The following is a 17,904-nucleotide window of genomic DNA, read 5'->3' as shown; positions in this document are numbered from 1 at the left end:
TAATAGCATTGAAAATATGAACTACTTAGGGTTGAATTTGACAGAAGATACACAGTTGTATACTGACAACTAGAAAACATTGTTGAGGACAATTAAAAAGACCTAAATAAGTAAATAAACATTGTGAATTGGAAGACTTTGTAGTGTTTACTAATATGCCCATTTTCCCTAAATTGATTTGTATAGATTCAGCACAGTTACAACCTGCATCCCAGCAGGCTTTTATTAAAATTGACAAACTGATTTTAAAATTCATATGGAAATGCAAAGGATCTAGAATAGCCAAAACTTAAAAAAAAACCCAAAAAACAGGCACAGTTGGAGCATTAACCATACCTGATTTGAAGACCTGTTACAATGACTTATACTAATCAAGACAAAAAGATAGACAAATAGATCAATGGAATGGAATAGCCCAGAAATAGACACACACATGTAAGAACAACGGATTTTTGACACATTTAGTGGAGAAAAGAGTCTTTTCAACAGATGGTACTGGGAAAATTGGATATCCATATGTATAACAGTGAACTTGTATTTATACCTTACTTCATATAAGAAAAAAAGAAAACTGAAAATGGATCATAGTCCTAAATATAAAACCTAAAACTATAGAACTTCTAAAGGGAAACGTAGGAGAACATTTTTATGTCTCTGAATTAGAAAATGATTCCTTAGATATATAACCCAAAGCACAATTCTCCCCGCCACACACAAATTGGTAAATTAGACATTATCAAAATTTAAAACTTCTGTGAGCAATGCTGCTAGAAGAATGAAAAGACAAGCAAGCCATAGACAGAAATGTTTGCAAAGTGTATATTTGATAAAGGACTTGCTTCCAGAATATATAAAAAACTTTCAACATTGGTAAGAACACAAACAGCCCAGTTAAAAAATAGGCAAAAGATTTGAACACACACTTCACCAAAGAATATACGTGAATGGCAAATATGCATATATGATACTCAGCATCATTAGGCATTAGGGAAGTAAAAATTAAAATCATACTGGTGTCTTACTGACAGAATAAGCAGAATTTTTTTAGTGCAGACTTATGTGTAATTTTTCATGCATATTGTTATGTATGATTAAAAAATAAAACTATATAGTACAGATTTCAGGATTAAATTATATCACATTGATTTATGGTTTTTCTGCAAGAAAAGTCTTGGCACTAGATGAAAATTTAGATGGGCCTTACTAAATTTGTAACATTTTTTGAACATTAGTTAAGATGATACACTTAAATCACATTTAAGTTATACCATGGTTTATATATAGTGAATGTATTTTATGTTGTGTGGTGTGACAAAAAAAAAAGAAAGTATATCCTCCATTAATTTTTACTGTGTATGGTCTGTCCTCTGAGTTTTATAATTTTGTTGCTAAGCTGCAACAAAATGTTTTTTGATGATATATGGTGATACATTAACACCGTGTATCATGAGAAAATATTTTTCAAATTTATCATAGAAGCATTTTATGAAATATTTTTTATAGAAGGAAGGGATAGTCTAAGTTTGTTTTATCCACTAATGTTCTTATTGTAACTGATATTTTCTCAATCTGATAAAACAATACTTATATGCAAACATTTTTGATTTATGCATAGGTGGGAAAAAGTATGATTTACATAATCTTTGCCACGTAATATGTGATCGATAATTAAGGAACTAATGAATTTTTTTGAGATGTCTGTAAGATGATGTAGTTGGTGAACATTGTATTATTTCAAGCTTTTAAAAATTGTTTTTTGATAGGAAAATTTGTAAATATGCCATGTAACCATTTCCAGTATTAAATTAGGTCTGAGATGACTTCTTTTTTAATTGAAATATAGTTGATTTGCAATGTTGTGTTGGTTTCTGGTATACAGCAAAGTGATTCAGTTATACATATATATGTGTATATATATATTCTTTTTAATATTCTTTTCCATTATGGTTTATTGCAGGATATTGAATATAGTTCCCTGTGCTATGCACAGTAGGACATTTGTTGTTTATCTATTTTATATATAGTAGTTTGTATCTACTAATCCCAAACTCCCAATTTATCCCTCCCCCACCCCCTTTCCCCTGTGGTAACCGTAAGTTGTTTTCTATGTCTGTGAGTCATTTTCTGTTTCATAACTAAGTTCATTTGTGTCATATTTTAGATTCCACATATAAATGATATATGGTATGTCTTTCTGTTTCTGACTTACTTCACTTAGTATGATAATCTCTAGGTTGAGATGACGTCTTAAATGCATTTAAAACATACATAGGTTTTTGTGACAACTTCAGCGTAGCAAATTCAGTATGCCTTTTTTTTTTTTTTTGCGGTACGTGGGCCTCTCACTGTTGTGGCCTCTCCTGCTGCGGAGCACAGGCTCTGGACGTGCAGGCTCAGCGGCCATGGCTCACGGGCCAAGCCGCTCTGTGGCATGTGGGATCTTCCCGGACCGGGGCACGAACCCGTGTCCCCTGCATCGGCAGGTGGACTCTAAACCACTGTGCCACCAGGGAAGCCCAGTATGCCTTTTTAAACCTACAGTGTAATCATATATGATGATAAACATCTTCAGTACCTATGTTTGATTTAGATAGTCTCTAAATTACTTACATATGTGACCGGATTCAGCTACCACCAGGTCAGGGTGATGCTGTGCTCAAATCCAGAATAATGGGTTTATGCTTAGGTATGGGATTGCCAGTTGTGGAGACATAAGCATATTAAAATTACACACCCACAAACCCTCTTTTTTTTAAAACTAATTGAACTTAATGTTATCCAAATTTATATTTAACACATAATACCCATACAGCATTTATGATTGTATTTTTTTGGTTTTATCTTTCATCACATAGTGTCAGAAAATGAGGATTAATATCCAGATAAAAACAAGCAGCTTACTTTTTGTAAACTTTAGTATATTATTTTTCATACATTTCAAAGTTACAGTAGTATTTTTGGATATATATTTTATTCCATATGGTCAGGTAATGTTTATTGAAGGTCTGTAGTTTACCTTACTGTTTGTCACCCCCTGCTGGACCATTCATCATTGTTTGAGAAAAATTAATTTAGTGTAAGGTTCTTCAATCTAGTAATGTATCAAATTTTCAATTACTCGGCTCTAAGGCCTTTATTTTCTATTTGGATGCTTAAGCCAGTACTTCTCTTTTCCATTCCAGTACATGTAAGTTTTAAAAATTGCAGTGTATCTTAAATGAATATAAACAATGCTCCAAATACAGGCTTCTTATTGTATTGACTTTTTACTGATTATTTTATTGATTGTTCCTAAAAAATGGTGTCAGCGTACTTCTAGCGAATTACAGCTTTGAGTCTCTAAGTCTAATATTTTGGGGAAACATTAGATGGGCTGTTTTACTTTTTATTGCCATTATACTTGATTACTTTATGTATAAAAATTCTAAATATGTTAAACAGTTTTTATCCGTCTTTGGTTTAGTAGATTGAAATTGGCTATAGGCTAAGTTAAAAGGGTTCAATGTAAATTTATGATTATAGGTATACTTATAGAACTTTACATTTTAATACCATGTAAACAACAGGGCAGGTAGGCAGGCATGATCTTTTGAGAGACATGTTTAGTAAAATAGGATGCAGTTTTAGTCATTTGTTTTAATTTCTGTGTTAGGGACTTGAAATCTGTCAATAAATCAGAAATGTGTTTTTCTACCGTATCTAATTGGAAGATAATGCTGATGTTACAGTTTTATTGTCACAACTAGGAATATATTCAGAGGCCAGTGGTGACCCCCCAAAAGTTGTCTTGTGCCTCTCTGAGTCAGTCCCCCCACCTCCAGCACGAACTTTTGTTACTAGAGATTTCATTTTGCTCTTTCTTGGATTTCATATATGTGGAATCATACAGGAATCATACATGGAATCATATGTGGAATCCATCTTTCTTGGATTTCATATATGTGGAATCATTCGTTTGATGAGTAGTATTCCAGTGGATGTGTATGCCACAATATTATTTATCCATTCAGCTTTTGATACATATTGGGTTTTCAACTTTAGACTATTGTGAATAAAACTGCCATGAACATTTATTTTCAGTGCCCTTGGGTAAATACCTAGGCGTGGAATTGCTGGGTCATCTGGTAAGTGTTATGATTAACTTTTTAAGATTTGCTACACTGTTTTCTTTCTTTTTAAACTAATAGGTAATTTTATTTTTACAGTAGTCTTGTATAGCAACAGTATTAGTTTGCTGGGGCTGCCATAACAAAATTATCACAGACCGGGTGTCTTAAACAACAGAAATATATGTTTTCACAGTTCTGGTGTCTGGAAGTTCAAGATCAAGGTGTTCATAGGTTTTTTATTTTCTGAGTCCTCTCTCCTTGACTTGCAGATTGCCACTTTCTCTTTGTATCTTCACTGGTCTTTCCTCTGTGCTACACTTTTCTAAAATGGTTGTAACATTTCTACCAGCAATGCATAAGAGTCCCATTTGCTTTACATCCTTCAGTGCTTGTCATTGTAAATCATTTTAATTTTAGCCAGTCTCATAGATGTGTAGAGGTATCTCTTTATGATTTTAATTTGCATATACATGATTACAAATCATGTTGAACCTGATTTTGAATATTTATTTCCCACTTCATTTATCTTTGTGTAGTGTCTGTCCAGATCTGTTGTCTTTTTTTTTGAAAGACAGTATGAATTTACTTTAAAACTGTGGAACAAATATTACTAAATTACTCAATTCAAACTGGAGTGCATTTTCACCCCTAAGTGCTTCGGGACTAAGCTATCCCATCTCATTTTATTAACTCTTGTCTCTTACAATGTCTAATGATGACAAAAGGTTAAATTTGTGTGCCTAACCCAAATGTGTGGGATAAGATCTGAGCCTTGGATTGAAGTGCATTTGATTCACACAAAAATAAAAAATGGCTAAGAGGGTTCAATAAAAGACAGTCTTGTGAAATACAGGGTAACTAGACTTTTGCCCTTGTTTTAAACTGGATTTGTCTTCTTATTGAGTTGTGAGAGGTCTTTTTATATTCTGGATACAATTTTGTCAGGTGTGTGTGTGTGAGTGTGAATGTTTTTTGTGAATATATGTGCATTGTCTTTTAATATTCCTAGTGGTGTGATTTGAGCAGAACGTTTTAATTCTGATGAAGCCCAGTGTACCTTTTTCTTTTTTTTTGGGAGGGGGGTGAGTTTTGTTTTATAGTTTGCACTTTTGGAGCCCTATCTAAGACAATCTTTTCCTATCCTACAGTTGCAAAAAATTTCTTCTACATTTTTTTCTGGAAGTTTTAAAGTTTTAATTTTTGTGTTAAGGTCTATGATTCATGTCAGGGTACTTTTTGATATAATGCAAGGGAAAGGTTGAAGCTTATTTTTTTCCATGAAGATATCTAATTGATTCAGTGCCATTTGTTGAAAAGACCTTCCTCTCTCCACTGAATTACCTTGGGGCTTTTTTAGAAAATCAATTGACTCTATATCTGTAGGTGTATTTTTGAACTCTATTCTGTTCCATTTATCTATGTGTCTGTCCTTATTTCACATATCTTTATATTTTGATTACTGTAGCCATCTTGAATTTGCATTTAAAGTCTATTTCTTTGTAGAGGGAGTGTTCTTGAGTCTTGCTTTATTATCTGTTCTTTTATAATTTCAGTTTTCTTTTGTTTGGAGTGTTCATATATATTTTTACTAGTTATTGATATGGTTGGATTGAGTTTGCCATTTTGCTATATTCTATTTTTATCATCTTTTTTCTTTTGTTCCTGTCTTTCTTTCCTGCTTTTTTTCTTTTGTCCTTTTTTCGTAAACCATTTTTAAGTGTAAAATTCAGTGTTATTAAGTACATTCACAGTGTTGTGTCACCCTCAACACTATTTCCAGAACCTTTCCATCATATCCCAAAGAGAAACGCTGTATTCATCAACCAGTAACTCCCCATTTTCCTGTTTCCCCAGTCCTTGGTAACCTCTGTTCTACTTTTTGTCTCTGAATTTGCCTATTTTAGGTACTTAATGTAAGTGGAATAATACAGTATTTGTCTTTTTGTGTCTGGCTTATTTCACTTAGAATAACGTTTTCAAGGTTCATCTGTGTTGTAGCGTGTATCAGAACTTCATTCCATTTTTTATGGCTGAATAATATTGCATTGTATATCACTTTTTGTTTATTCATCTCTTGATAGACACTTGGCTAGTTTCCACTTTTTGAAAAGGCTTTTATAAATAATGCTGCTATGAACATTGGTGTTCGAGTATCTGTTTGAGTCCTTGTTTACAGTTCTTTTGGGTATATATCTAGGTGTGGGATTTCTGGGTCATATGGTAATTCTGTGTTTAACAGTTTAAGGATCTGCCAAACAGTATTCCACCGTAGGTGCCCTTTTTACATTCCCACCAACAGTGCACTAGAATTTGAATTTCTCCACATCTTTATCAACCCCTGTTATTTTCCTTTTTGTTTTTTTAAATAATTGTCACCCTAATAAGTGTGAAGGTAACATCTTAAAGTTTCGATTTGCATTTTCCTAAAGACTGGTGATGTTGAACATGTTTTCATGTACTTATTGACCATTTTATATCTCATTTGGTGAAATGTTTTTTAAGTCTTTTATCCATTTTAAAAACTGAGTCGTTTGTTTTTTGTTGTTGAGTTCTAAATATATTCTGGATACTAGTCCTTGTCAGCTAAAATATTTTTTCCCACAAATATTTTCTCCCATTCGGTGAGTTGTCTTTCCACTCTCTTGATAGTATTCTTTGATGGAGAATTTTTTATTTTGATGAAGTCCAGTTTATCCAATTTTTCTTTTGTTCTCTGTGCTTTTGGTGTAATACTTAAGAAACGGTTGCCAAATCTAGCTCAGTGAAGATTTCCCCCTTGTTTTTCTTCTAAGAGTTTTGTAGTTTTGGCTCTTCAATTTAGATCTTTGATCCATTTTGAGTTAATTTTTATATGTGGTGTAAGGTGGGATCTAGCTTCATGCTTTTTGCATGTGGATATCCAGTTTTCCTCACGCTGTTTGTTCAAAACATTATCCTTTCACCACTGAATGGACTTGGCACCATTGTCAAAATTTAATTGACCATTTATGTAACTCTTTATTTCTGGGCTTTGTCTTCTATTCCATTGGTGTATGGAATATGTATCATTATGCTGGTACCATACTGTTATGATTACTAAAGCTTTGTTGTAAGTTTCAAAATTCAGAAGATCAAGTCTTCCCACTTTGTTCTTCTTTTTCAGAAGTGTTTTGACTATTCAGTATCCCTCGATGAGTTTTTCTATTTCTGTAAAAAAATGCCTTTGGGAATTTTATAGGGATTGTATTATGTCTGTAGATCATTTTGGGTGGTATTGTCACCTTAAAGTATTAAGGCTTTTAGTTCATGAACACAGATGTCTTTCCATTTATTTAGATCTTTAATTTCTTTTGGCAGTCTTTTATAGTTTTCAATGCATAAGGCTTTCAGCCTCCTTAATTAAATTTATTCCTAAGTATTTTATTCTTTATAATACTTTTGTAAATGGAATTGTTTTCTTTATTTTTGAATTGTTCATTGCTAGTATATAGAAATACAACTGATTTTTGTGTGTTGTTGATTTTGTGTCCTGCAACTTGGCTGAATTCATTTTTTAGCTGTGTGTGTGTGTGTGTGTGTGTGTGTGTGTGTGTGTGTGTGGTCTTTAGGGTTTTCTACATATAAGATCTTGTCATCTGTGAACAGAGATAATTTTACTTCTTCCTTTCCACTTTGAATGCCTTTGATTTATTTTTCTTGCCTGTTTGTGCAGGCTAGAACTTTCAGTACTTGGTTGAATAGAAGTGGTGAAAGCGGACATCCTTACCTTGTTTCTGATCTTAGGGAAAAGCATTCAGTCTTTAATCATTGAGTATGATGTTAGCTGTGTGTTTTTCATGTATGACTGTTATTATGCTGAGGAAATTCTCTTGTATTTCTAATTTACTTAGTGTTTTTATTGCAAAAGTGTGTTGAATTTTGTCAGATGCTTTTTCTGCATCAGGATGGCCATGTGGTTTTTTTCCCTCTTCATTCTAGTAATGTGGTCTCTTGCTTTGATTTTTGTATGTTGACCTATTCTTGTATACCAGGGATAAATCCCACTAGGTCACAGTCTATAATCCTTTTAATATGTTGTTGAATTCAGTTTGTTAGTATGTTGTTGAGGATTTTTGCATACATATATATGGGGTTTTTTTGGCTCTGCCGCATGGCTTGCAGGGTCTTAGTTCCCTGACTAGGGATCGAACCTGCGCCCTTGGCAGTAAAAGCATGGAATCCTAATCACTGGACTGCCAGGGAATTCCCGCATCTATATTTATAAGAGATATTGGCTTGCAGTTTTCTTTTCTTGTAGTGTCTCTGTCTGGTTTTGATATTAGGGTAATGCTGACCTAATAGAATGAGTTAGGAAGTGTTCCCTTCTCTTCAATTTTTGGAACAGTTTGAGAAGTTTTTGGTATTTATTCTTCTTTAGATGTCTGGTAGAATTCACCAGTGAAGCCATCTGGTCCTAGGCTTTTCTTTGTTGGAATTTCTTGTTTTCTTTGTGTTAATAAGATAGTTCTGTGTATTCCATTTTATTTTGTCTATGAACTTTTTAGCTATAAGTTTATATTATTTTTGCAGGAATTCCTAGGGATTACAACATGCATCTTTAATTTAGCACAATCTACTTAGTGCTTATGTTGAATTACTTCAGGTGAAATATTAGGTGTTTTGAAGTCATTGTCTACTAAATCCCTTGTATGAGCCCACTTGCAGAGTCAATTTCTTTGATCTGCCTTTAAAATTTTTTTTTCATGAGTATGGGTTATGTACATCTGTTTCTTTGCATGTGGAATAATTTTTTATTGAAGTATAGTTGATTTACAGTATTGTGTTAGTTTCTGGTGTGCAGAGAAATGATTCAGTTATACATATATATATATACATTCTTTTTAATATTCTTTTCTGTTATGGTTTATTACAGGATTCTGACTATGGTTCCCTGTGCTATATAGTAGGACCTTGTTGTTTATTTATTTTATATATAGTACGTAGTTTGTATCTGCTAATCCCAAACTCCTAATTTATCCCTCCCCCACTTCCTTTCCTCTTTGGGCACTATAAGTTTGTTTTCTGTCTGTGAGTTTGTTTCTGTTTCATAAATAAGTTCATTTGTGTCATATTTTAGATTCTGCATATAAGTATCATATGGCATTTGTCTTTCTCTTTCTGATTTACTTCACTTAGTATGATATTCTTTAGGTCCATCCGTATTACTGCAAATGGCATTATTTCATTCTTTTTTACCAAATAGTATTCCATAGTGTCTATATACCACATCTTCTTTATCCATTCATCTGTCAATGGACATTTAGTTTGCTTCCCTGTCTCGGCTATTGTAAATAGTGCTGCTGTGAACATTGGGGTGCATGTATCTTTTTGAATTATAGTTTTCTCCGGATATATACCCAGGAGTGGGATTGCTGGATCCTATGGTAACTCTATTATAGTTTTTTAAGGAACCTCCATACTGTTCTCCATAGTGGCTGTTACCAACTTACATTCCCACCAACAGTGTATGAGGGTTCCCTTTTCTCCACACCCTCTCCCACATTTGTTATTGCTAGGCTTTTTAATGATGGCCATTCTGACTGGTGTGAGGTGATACCTCATTGTAGTTTTGATTTGCATTTCTCTAATAATTAGCAGTGTTGAGCATCTTTTCATGTGCCTGTTGGCCATCTGTATGTCTTCTTTGGAAAATTGTCTATTTAGGTCTTCTGCCCATTGTTTGAGTGGGTTGTTTGTTTTTTTTGGTTTTGAGTTGTATGATCTGTTCGTATATTTTGGAAATTAAGCCCTTGTCGGTCACATTGTTTGCAAATATTTTCTCCCAATCCATAGGTTGTCTTTTTGTTTTGTTTATGGTTTCCTTTGCTATGCAGAAGCTTCTAAGTTTGATTATGTCCCACTTGTTTATTTTTGCTTTTATTTCTGTTGCGTTGGGAGACTGACCTAAGAAAACATTGATACGAATTACGTTAGAGAATGTTTTGCCTGTGTTCTCTTCTAGGAGTTTTATGGTGTAGTGTCTTATATTTAAGTCTTTAAGCCACTTTGGACTTATTTCTGTATATGGTATAAGGGTGTGTTCTAACTTCATTGATTTACATGTGGCTGTCCAGCTTTTCCCAACCACTTGCTGAAGAGACTGTCTTTTTTCCATTGTGTATTCTTGCCACCTTTGTTGAAGGTAGGTGTATGGGTTTATTTCTGGGCTCTCTATTCTGTACTCTTGATCCAACATATGGAGTAATTTTGGGTTGAAAACTGGACATTGTGGATAATATATTTGTCATTTGAGATTCTACTGTGTTCTCTGAGGATTGTTTTTTGTTGTTATTGTTCCAGCTGGCAGTTAAGTTCTCTGATCTCAAGCTACACATTCTTTCCCCTGTACTGTGTGGTCTTCATCTCTGCTCAGTTCTTCTGGTTTATAGCTATTGCTTTAGTAACCTGGTACCTGATAGATAGATCAGCCCTGTACCTCTGTAGTTTAGATGTCACCAAGAATTTTGTCAGAGTTGATACTAAGATCATGGGCCTCAGGTTTTGTGTATCTTTTTTTCCTTTAGAGTTTCCTTCCTAAATTTCCAGTTGCTCTTTCAGCTCTGAGCTCTGTCCTGTGACACCTCAAGTTATAGTAAGGCCCCAGCTTTCTGCTGCTTGAGCTGTGTACTGTTTGGGGAAAACCATCAGTCTAAAAACAGCAGTAAACTCACATGGCTTGCCAGTCTTTTACTGGTAGACACCCCTCTGATTTTTGCTTGCTTTTCCCCATCCTCCTGGATCCTCCCTTCTCCCCCTCCTCCTGGGTCCTCCCTTCTCCCCCATGTGTATATTTTAATGGTAAGCCAGGGATTTGGGTCTTGCTCCTGCTGTGGCTCTATTCTTTTTAGGATTTTTCTTTCTAAATTTATAGTTACTCTGTCTTAATTCGTGTTCTCTACCATCTCTGGACTGTAAATCTGTATTTTTCTGCTGCAAGAACTGTGGGCATTGGAATGGGAGTTGATGGCGGTAATGGTGGTCAGTGCCCTTAGGCAAAAAACGCCAAACTTGGAATCCTTACCCATTGAAATTTATATATTTCAGATGTAACCCTTCCTTCCCTATGTTCCTGCCTTTGATCACTTTCCAGGGCCTTCAAATAAGTGTGTTCTTAAAAATGGCTAATCTAGGTTTAGAAATTATCTGCAGGAAACTATGCTTGACCAATTTACTCTGCCATTAGTGGAAACTAGACTAAAATAATTCGTATGTGCCTTTTGCGCATATGCACTCAAAGTCCATAAAATCAAATGAGCATTGTAAATTTGAATCACTTTGATAAAAATTTCTGTAGGTTGAGATTCCAAACTAATTTTAGTTTTTAAATATGCTTAGAGGTAATGTTCAGTGCAGACTTGAATTTTATGTATATAAAATCTCTGTATTCCCAAAGAATGAATGGATACAAGAACGTTTCATAGAGTCTAAGTAACCTTACAGACTTAGAACAATAAATTTGCCAAGGCACTTTATCATTACTTTGCCTTTTGGAGTCTACTGGTATTAAAAGTTATTACTTTGTTTTGGAAGGATGACATTTTGTGGAAATTTTTACTTAAAGACTAAAATCAGTTTTATGGGATCTTTTTTCTCTCTGTTCATCTATTCTCTAAGGCAAGTCTTTCGTTTACTTAGAAGAGCAACAGAAAAATTATACCCATAGAAGTTATTCTTTCGCTTTTCCAAAACTAGTTTAAAGCAGCAACACCCTTTCTTTAGTCTTCAGATATATTTAATATGGGGATTCTAAGATTCTGGCTGGTTGTCTTGCACTCATGGGTCTTATTACCATTTTAACAAATTCATTTTTGTTTCTGTGATAGAAAAAGTGTCATGGTTTTCAGAAAACCTCATCTAAGCCTGTGTGTCTTCCAGTGTGTCTTTAGCTTTGTGAGAAGCTTTCTTCCAGATAAAGATTTGTGGAACATAAAGAAAGTGAACAGAGAGAGAGCCTAATGGTAGAAACCAGTGCTATTTTACAGTGAGAAATATAGTTAGCTTTGAGTAAGTTGTTAATATATTTAGGTGTTTTTCCATTTAAAAAGAAGTAAGGATTTAATGATAATGTCTACTTAAATTGATGGATTCTCTGATAGTAGTAGTATTTGATGAAGATTGCTTAGCATTTTGAACTGTTTTATCCTAAGAACTTTTCTTCTGTAGCCAAAAGGTGGTGACATGCTCTTTTGTTCCTCGCTTCAAGTCAGTGCAGCTCAGCATGTGGTGTTGTATGGTAAGCACAATAGTGCGCCCCCTCAAGGATATTCTCATCTTAGTCACTGGAACCTTTGAATATATTACCTTATGTGGCAGAAGGGACTTCACAAATGTGATTAAGGTTATGGACCTTGAGATCGGAGATTAGTCTGGATTATCCAGATGGGACCATTCTAAATACTTGAGTTTATAAAAGTGAAAGAGGAAGGCAGAAGAGTGAGCCAGAGAGCTGCAATGGTAGAAGAAGAGGCAGGAGAGATTTGAACCGTGAAAGTACTTAACCTGCCATTGATGGCTGTGAAGATAAAGGAAGGGACTCATGGACATGCAGATGTCCTTTAGTAGCTGGGAACTGTCCCCAGCTCACAGGCAGCAAGGAAATGGGGACCTCAGTGCTACAACCTGAAGGAATTAAATTCTGCTAACAAATTGAATGAGCAAGGAGATGGTATCTCCCTTAGAACTTCCAGAAAGGAATGCAGCTATGCCAACACCTTGATTTTAGCCCACTGTGACTCATTTTGGACTTCTAACCTCCAAAACTGGAAGATAATAAATTTGTAGCTTTCAGGCCTCTTAAGTCTGTGGTAGTTTGTTCTGGCAGCAAATAAGAAACAAATGCATCTATACCATATCAGCTACATGGAAGGAGGATTCTTTGTGTTTTGGAGGAAAGAGAATGGCTGATCTGTAAAGTTCTGCCCTAGAAAGACATTAGAGTCAAAACAAAATAAAATACAGTGTTTTAATGTGTCCTGGTTCTCCTCAAGAAGAAAGTGCCAGAGTTATATGTCTTTTTATTGGCAGGAAACATACCTTTTTTATACACAGATATGAAATGTTAACTAATATTTTTAAAGTAAACAGCTGTAATGGGATAGGGCTTATAAAGTATCCTGCATACTCTTCTGATATCATGGCTAATTATACATTGTTTTCCCCTGTTGCTGTTAAGAAACAAATAATGGCCTCAGGCCAATTTAAGGTTTTACAGGTAAATAATTTGGGAGTACAAGAAAACTACTTTTTATTCTAATCAGGTTTACATATTCAATTCTCTGCTGATACATATGTTTTAAAACCCTACTGTGTGCTTGTCTCTAAGACTGTTTCTGTTTTACAGTTATGTTCATTCTTGGTCTTCGGGATGCTTGTAGGAGGTTATTCCAGATCTGGTTATAGGCATGTGATGGAGCCTGGCTATGAGCTATAGTTACTTAACTTCTAACAGAAATAAGAATAATATTTAGTCAGGATCTCAATACAGGAAGAAAAATGTGAACAGAACATTTTTCATAGAATTTCCTAGTAAGGTTAGTAGTTCAAAATCTTGTTCGTTTTTATCATTTATTTATTTATATTTTTGTTGTTGTTTTTGCGGTACGCGGGCCTCTCACTGTTGTGGCCTCTCCCGTTGCGGAGCACAGGCTCCGGACGTGCAGGCTCAGCGGCCATGGCTCACGGGCCCAGCCGCTCCGTGGCATGTGGGATCTTCCCGGACCGGGGCACGAACCTTGTCCCCTGCATCAGCAGGCGGACTCTCAACCACTGCGCCACCAGGGAAGCCCTCTTGTTCGTTTTTAAACTGTGTTCTGAGAAATTCGGCTTGGTCTTCTCCATAAATACTGAACAGTGGTAATTGCTGGACAGAGGGTGGAGGAGAGAGAGAACGTATTGTTTGTTTTTTTTAAAATAAGGTTTGGGGATACTTAAGAACAGACATCTAATTGATGTGGAGACTTTCTCCCTAAAACAAAGTAATGAAATTGATATTCTAGAGTAGGTTAAAATGTAGCAATGAAAATAAAAACTGAAAAGGAGTAGCTGGGAAGACTTGTACTGAGGATAAATGATTTATGAACAAATTTTGTTGAATGGGCACTTGCAGGCTAGTTATTTTAATGTAGTAACTAGAAAAGCACAGTATACACAAACTTTTCTTCCATCAAAGTAGTATTCACTTTATTAACATTTTAGAGACTTCAGAATGTCATAAAATTATACCATAAAGTAATGTAATTGTTCCTGCTATGTAGTTTGTGATTAAGAGACAGGAGAACATAGGCTTTGAAGCCATCTAGAGCTTGATTTAAATCCCATTTGCATCGCTTCTGCTAACTGTGTGAATATCGACAAGGTAAATTCTCTCAGATTTCAAAGAACTGTTGGGTAGATTTAATGAGACAAAATTATAGATTGCTTTCAACCTTGTCTAGCATATAGTAGGTCCCTCCAATATTGCTTTCCTCTTATCCTTCTTTCTTTAGAAATAGAACTAAAGGATGAATTTATATATTTTGAAAGTGACAGTGGTTATACGTCATCATATGTGGTCGTGTGTTCTACTCTTATATGTACAAAAATGACATCTTTTTTGTTTTTTCTTAAAAAATCGCATAATATACATTTCTTGTGTATTTTTTCTGGTAACACAATAGTGAAGTATTACTATGAAGATATTCAAGTTCAAGTTGGGCACTGATGTAGAATAAACACAGTAAAGTGAAAATCAGATCTCAAATACTGAGACGAGAAAAAGTACTTTTTGAGGAACTACAGTAATCAATACATAGTGATTTTTTTGGTAACTACATGACATAATTGAATTGAAAATACATTAAAAAAATTTCAGAAAAATGATAAAAGCTGTCATTGTTTGCTTTGTGGCAAGTACTGTGCTAAACACTGTATATATTTTATCTCATTGAGGTTTCACAACAGCCTCTGAGGTAGATGTTATCATTTTGCAGTTGGGGAAACAGAGTCTGGATGAGACAAGTAACATTCCTAGGATCACACAGCTAGTAAGAAGAGGACTTCTCCTTGCACTTATTATTTATTTCTTCCACTTGTACTCTGGTGGAGGTGCTAATGAGAACCAAAAAGTGCTCTAAGACAAAAGAATTGTGTGAAGTTGGGACTTTTGTAAATTTTGGGTAGAGGCTGTAACAATATTATTTGTTAGTGGAAGTTGAAGGACTTGTACAGCTTAAAAGCAATTAAAAAAATTTTAATGTAATGGTTAAAGTGGTGGGGGGCGGTGGTGGTGGGATGAATTGGGAGATTGGGATTGACATATATACACTAATACGTATAAAACAGATAACTAATAAGAACCTGCTGTATAAAAAATAAATACAATAAAATTCAAAAAAAAGAATAGGGTTTCAAGAAATCAGATGGAGCGGCCAGCTTTCAACACCCAGAGCTAGTGACGCAAGGCCATGTCAGCTCCTACCAAGGATTCCTGCTCACACTGGGATAGGTAAGGTAAGGAGCTGTGGACCTGAGAGGAACATCTGTCAGCTCTCCAAAGTCTTCTCAACAAGATCATCATCCCCAAAGCAGGTATCCTCAAGGAAAGACTGTCTGTTGAATCTGGCCAGGAAAGAATGCTGGTTGTGGTCCATGAACTCACAGAAATTATAAACCATCTTTGAGGAAGGAATCAGTCCATCTGAAGAGTGTGTTAAAGGGAAAAATAAGACAAATGAAGACATGGAGCTGCAGCAAGGGGACAAAATGGATGAAGAGGAAAAAGAGAAGAAAACCACATCTCAACCCCAAAGCATAATGAAGGACCGGTTAGTAGAACTTGTGGAGTAACCAAGCGATATGAACAGAAGTTCCCAGACAAGGACGATGAATTTGACTCACCTCCCGAGGATATCATGTTCAAGACGGACCACATCCTGGAATCCTGGTACCGAGACATCCAGGACCTTCAGGATGTAAACCAGCAGCTGACTGCCGACGTGAAGCGGCTGGGAAAGCAGAACACCCGCTTCCTCACGTCCATGCGGCGCCTCAGTATCATCAAGCGCCGCATCAACTCTTGCCAAGGACATCAAGGCGCAGGGCGAGAGCATCCACCGCAAGCTGAGCGCCATGAAGGCACTGAGCGAGGACGCTGAGTCGCAGCACGGCGCGCACTCGCCCGTGGCGCATATCACTCGCGCACGGTACAGCGCTCTCACCCACCCGTTCCCAGGCCGCCATGCACGAGTACAACCAGGCCGAGATGAAGCAGCGCGAAAACTGCAAGATCCGCATCCAGCGCCACCTGGAGATCATGGGCAAGGACATGTCAGGCGACCAGATCGAGGACATGTTCGAACAAGGCAAGTGGGACGTGTTCTCAGAGAACCTGCTGGCGGACGTGAAGGGTGTGCGGGCGGCCGTCAACGAGATCGAGAGCCGCCACCGTGAGATGCTGCGGCTTGGACAGCCGCATCTGCGACCTGCACGACCTCTTCCTGCAGATGGCCATGCTGGTGGAGCAGCAGGCTGATACCCCGGACGTCATCGAGTTCAACGTGCAGAAGACACTCGACTACACCGGCCAGGACAAGGTGCAGGTGCGCAAGGCCGTGCAGTACAAGAAGAAGAACCCCTGCCGGACCGTCTGCTGCTTCTGCTGCCCCTGCCTCAACTAGCAGGGGGCCCAGGCCGCCACACCCCATCCCCGATCGGAATGGTGGGGGGAAGCACACTGGGAAAGATTTTGAGGCTGTCTGCACTGGGGTGAGTTGCCCTAATCCCTAGGGACCTCAGTCTTTAGAGAAGGAAAAAACTCGAGGTCCCAGAATTCCAGTCCAGCTCGTACTTGGATTGTGAGGTCATTATGTGGCACATAGCACCCTTGCCTCTTAAAGGAAGCCAAATAAGGAACAGATGTGGTAGCTTACTCTATAATACATGTCCAAGGCATGTTTGTTTGTACATGGACCTCTTGGAGGAAGTCAGTTCTGCATCGGCTCACAGTATGAGCTCCTTATCAAGACTTCATTTAACCGATCCTGAAAGTACCGCGGTTGTGTTCATTTTCGAGTGAACTGACCTTGGGAAAAACTGCACGTCTTCCATTTCTGATTCTTCATCTGGTTTACGCTATGTGATTCCCACCTGGATGTATATCTTCTTTCTGCTCATCTCCTCTACTTATTAAAATCACATTTAACACTTAAAAAAAAAAAAGGAAAAATAAGTGCTTGGGAGAGAAGAGAAAAAGAATTTAATGTAATGGTTCCTCTTCTCCATTGATGCTGCCTGCATTTTTTTCTTTTTTTTTTTTTTTTTTGTGGTACGCAGGCCTCTCGCTGTTGTGGCCCGCAGGCCTCTCGCTGTTGTGGCCTCTCCCGTTGCGGAGCACAGACTCCGGACGCACAGGCTCAGCGGCCATGGCTCACGGGCCCAGCTGCTCCGCGGCACGTGAGATCTTCCCAGACCGGGGCACGAACCCGTGTCCCCTGCATCGGCAGGCAGACTCTCAACCACTGCGCCACCAGGGAAGCCCAACCAGGATTAATTTTAATTTAACTTTTCTCGTTCTTTTCATTCTGTTTGATCTGATTTTATTATATTTATTTCCTCATTTAATTTATCTAAAATTGGATGCTTTTAAAAGTTGTCTTATATTTTTCTTAGAATAAGGAAGGCTATAAATAAATTATGTATAATATTTACCAATTTTGCTTTCCTACTTTCTTCCTAACACTAAGAATAATTTTTGTTTTAGGGACTTCCTTGGCAGTCCAGTGGTTAAGACTGCGTGCTTCCA

At 36.7% G+C, this 17,904-nt stretch overlaps 1 protein-coding gene and 1 pseudogene across 2 annotated transcripts in view; both read left to right on the top strand.

The window, feature by feature from the left end:
* COG5 (component of oligomeric golgi complex 5) overlaps window positions 1-17,904 on the top strand; it is a 283,326-nt gene that overhangs the window by 49,065 nt on the left and 216,357 nt on the right. The gene's annotated exons all lie outside the window — the stretch shown is intronic.
* LOC132524381 (syntaxin-11-like) lies at window positions 15,918-16,780 on the top strand (annotated as a pseudogene).

The sequence above is a fragment of the Lagenorhynchus albirostris genome, chromosome 8, assembly GCF_949774975.1.
Source record: "Lagenorhynchus albirostris chromosome 8, mLagAlb1.1, whole genome shotgun sequence".
Lineage (NCBI taxonomy): Eukaryota > Metazoa > Chordata > Mammalia > Artiodactyla > Delphinidae > Lagenorhynchus > Lagenorhynchus albirostris.
This window is presented reverse-complemented; position numbering and strand designations above follow the sequence as displayed.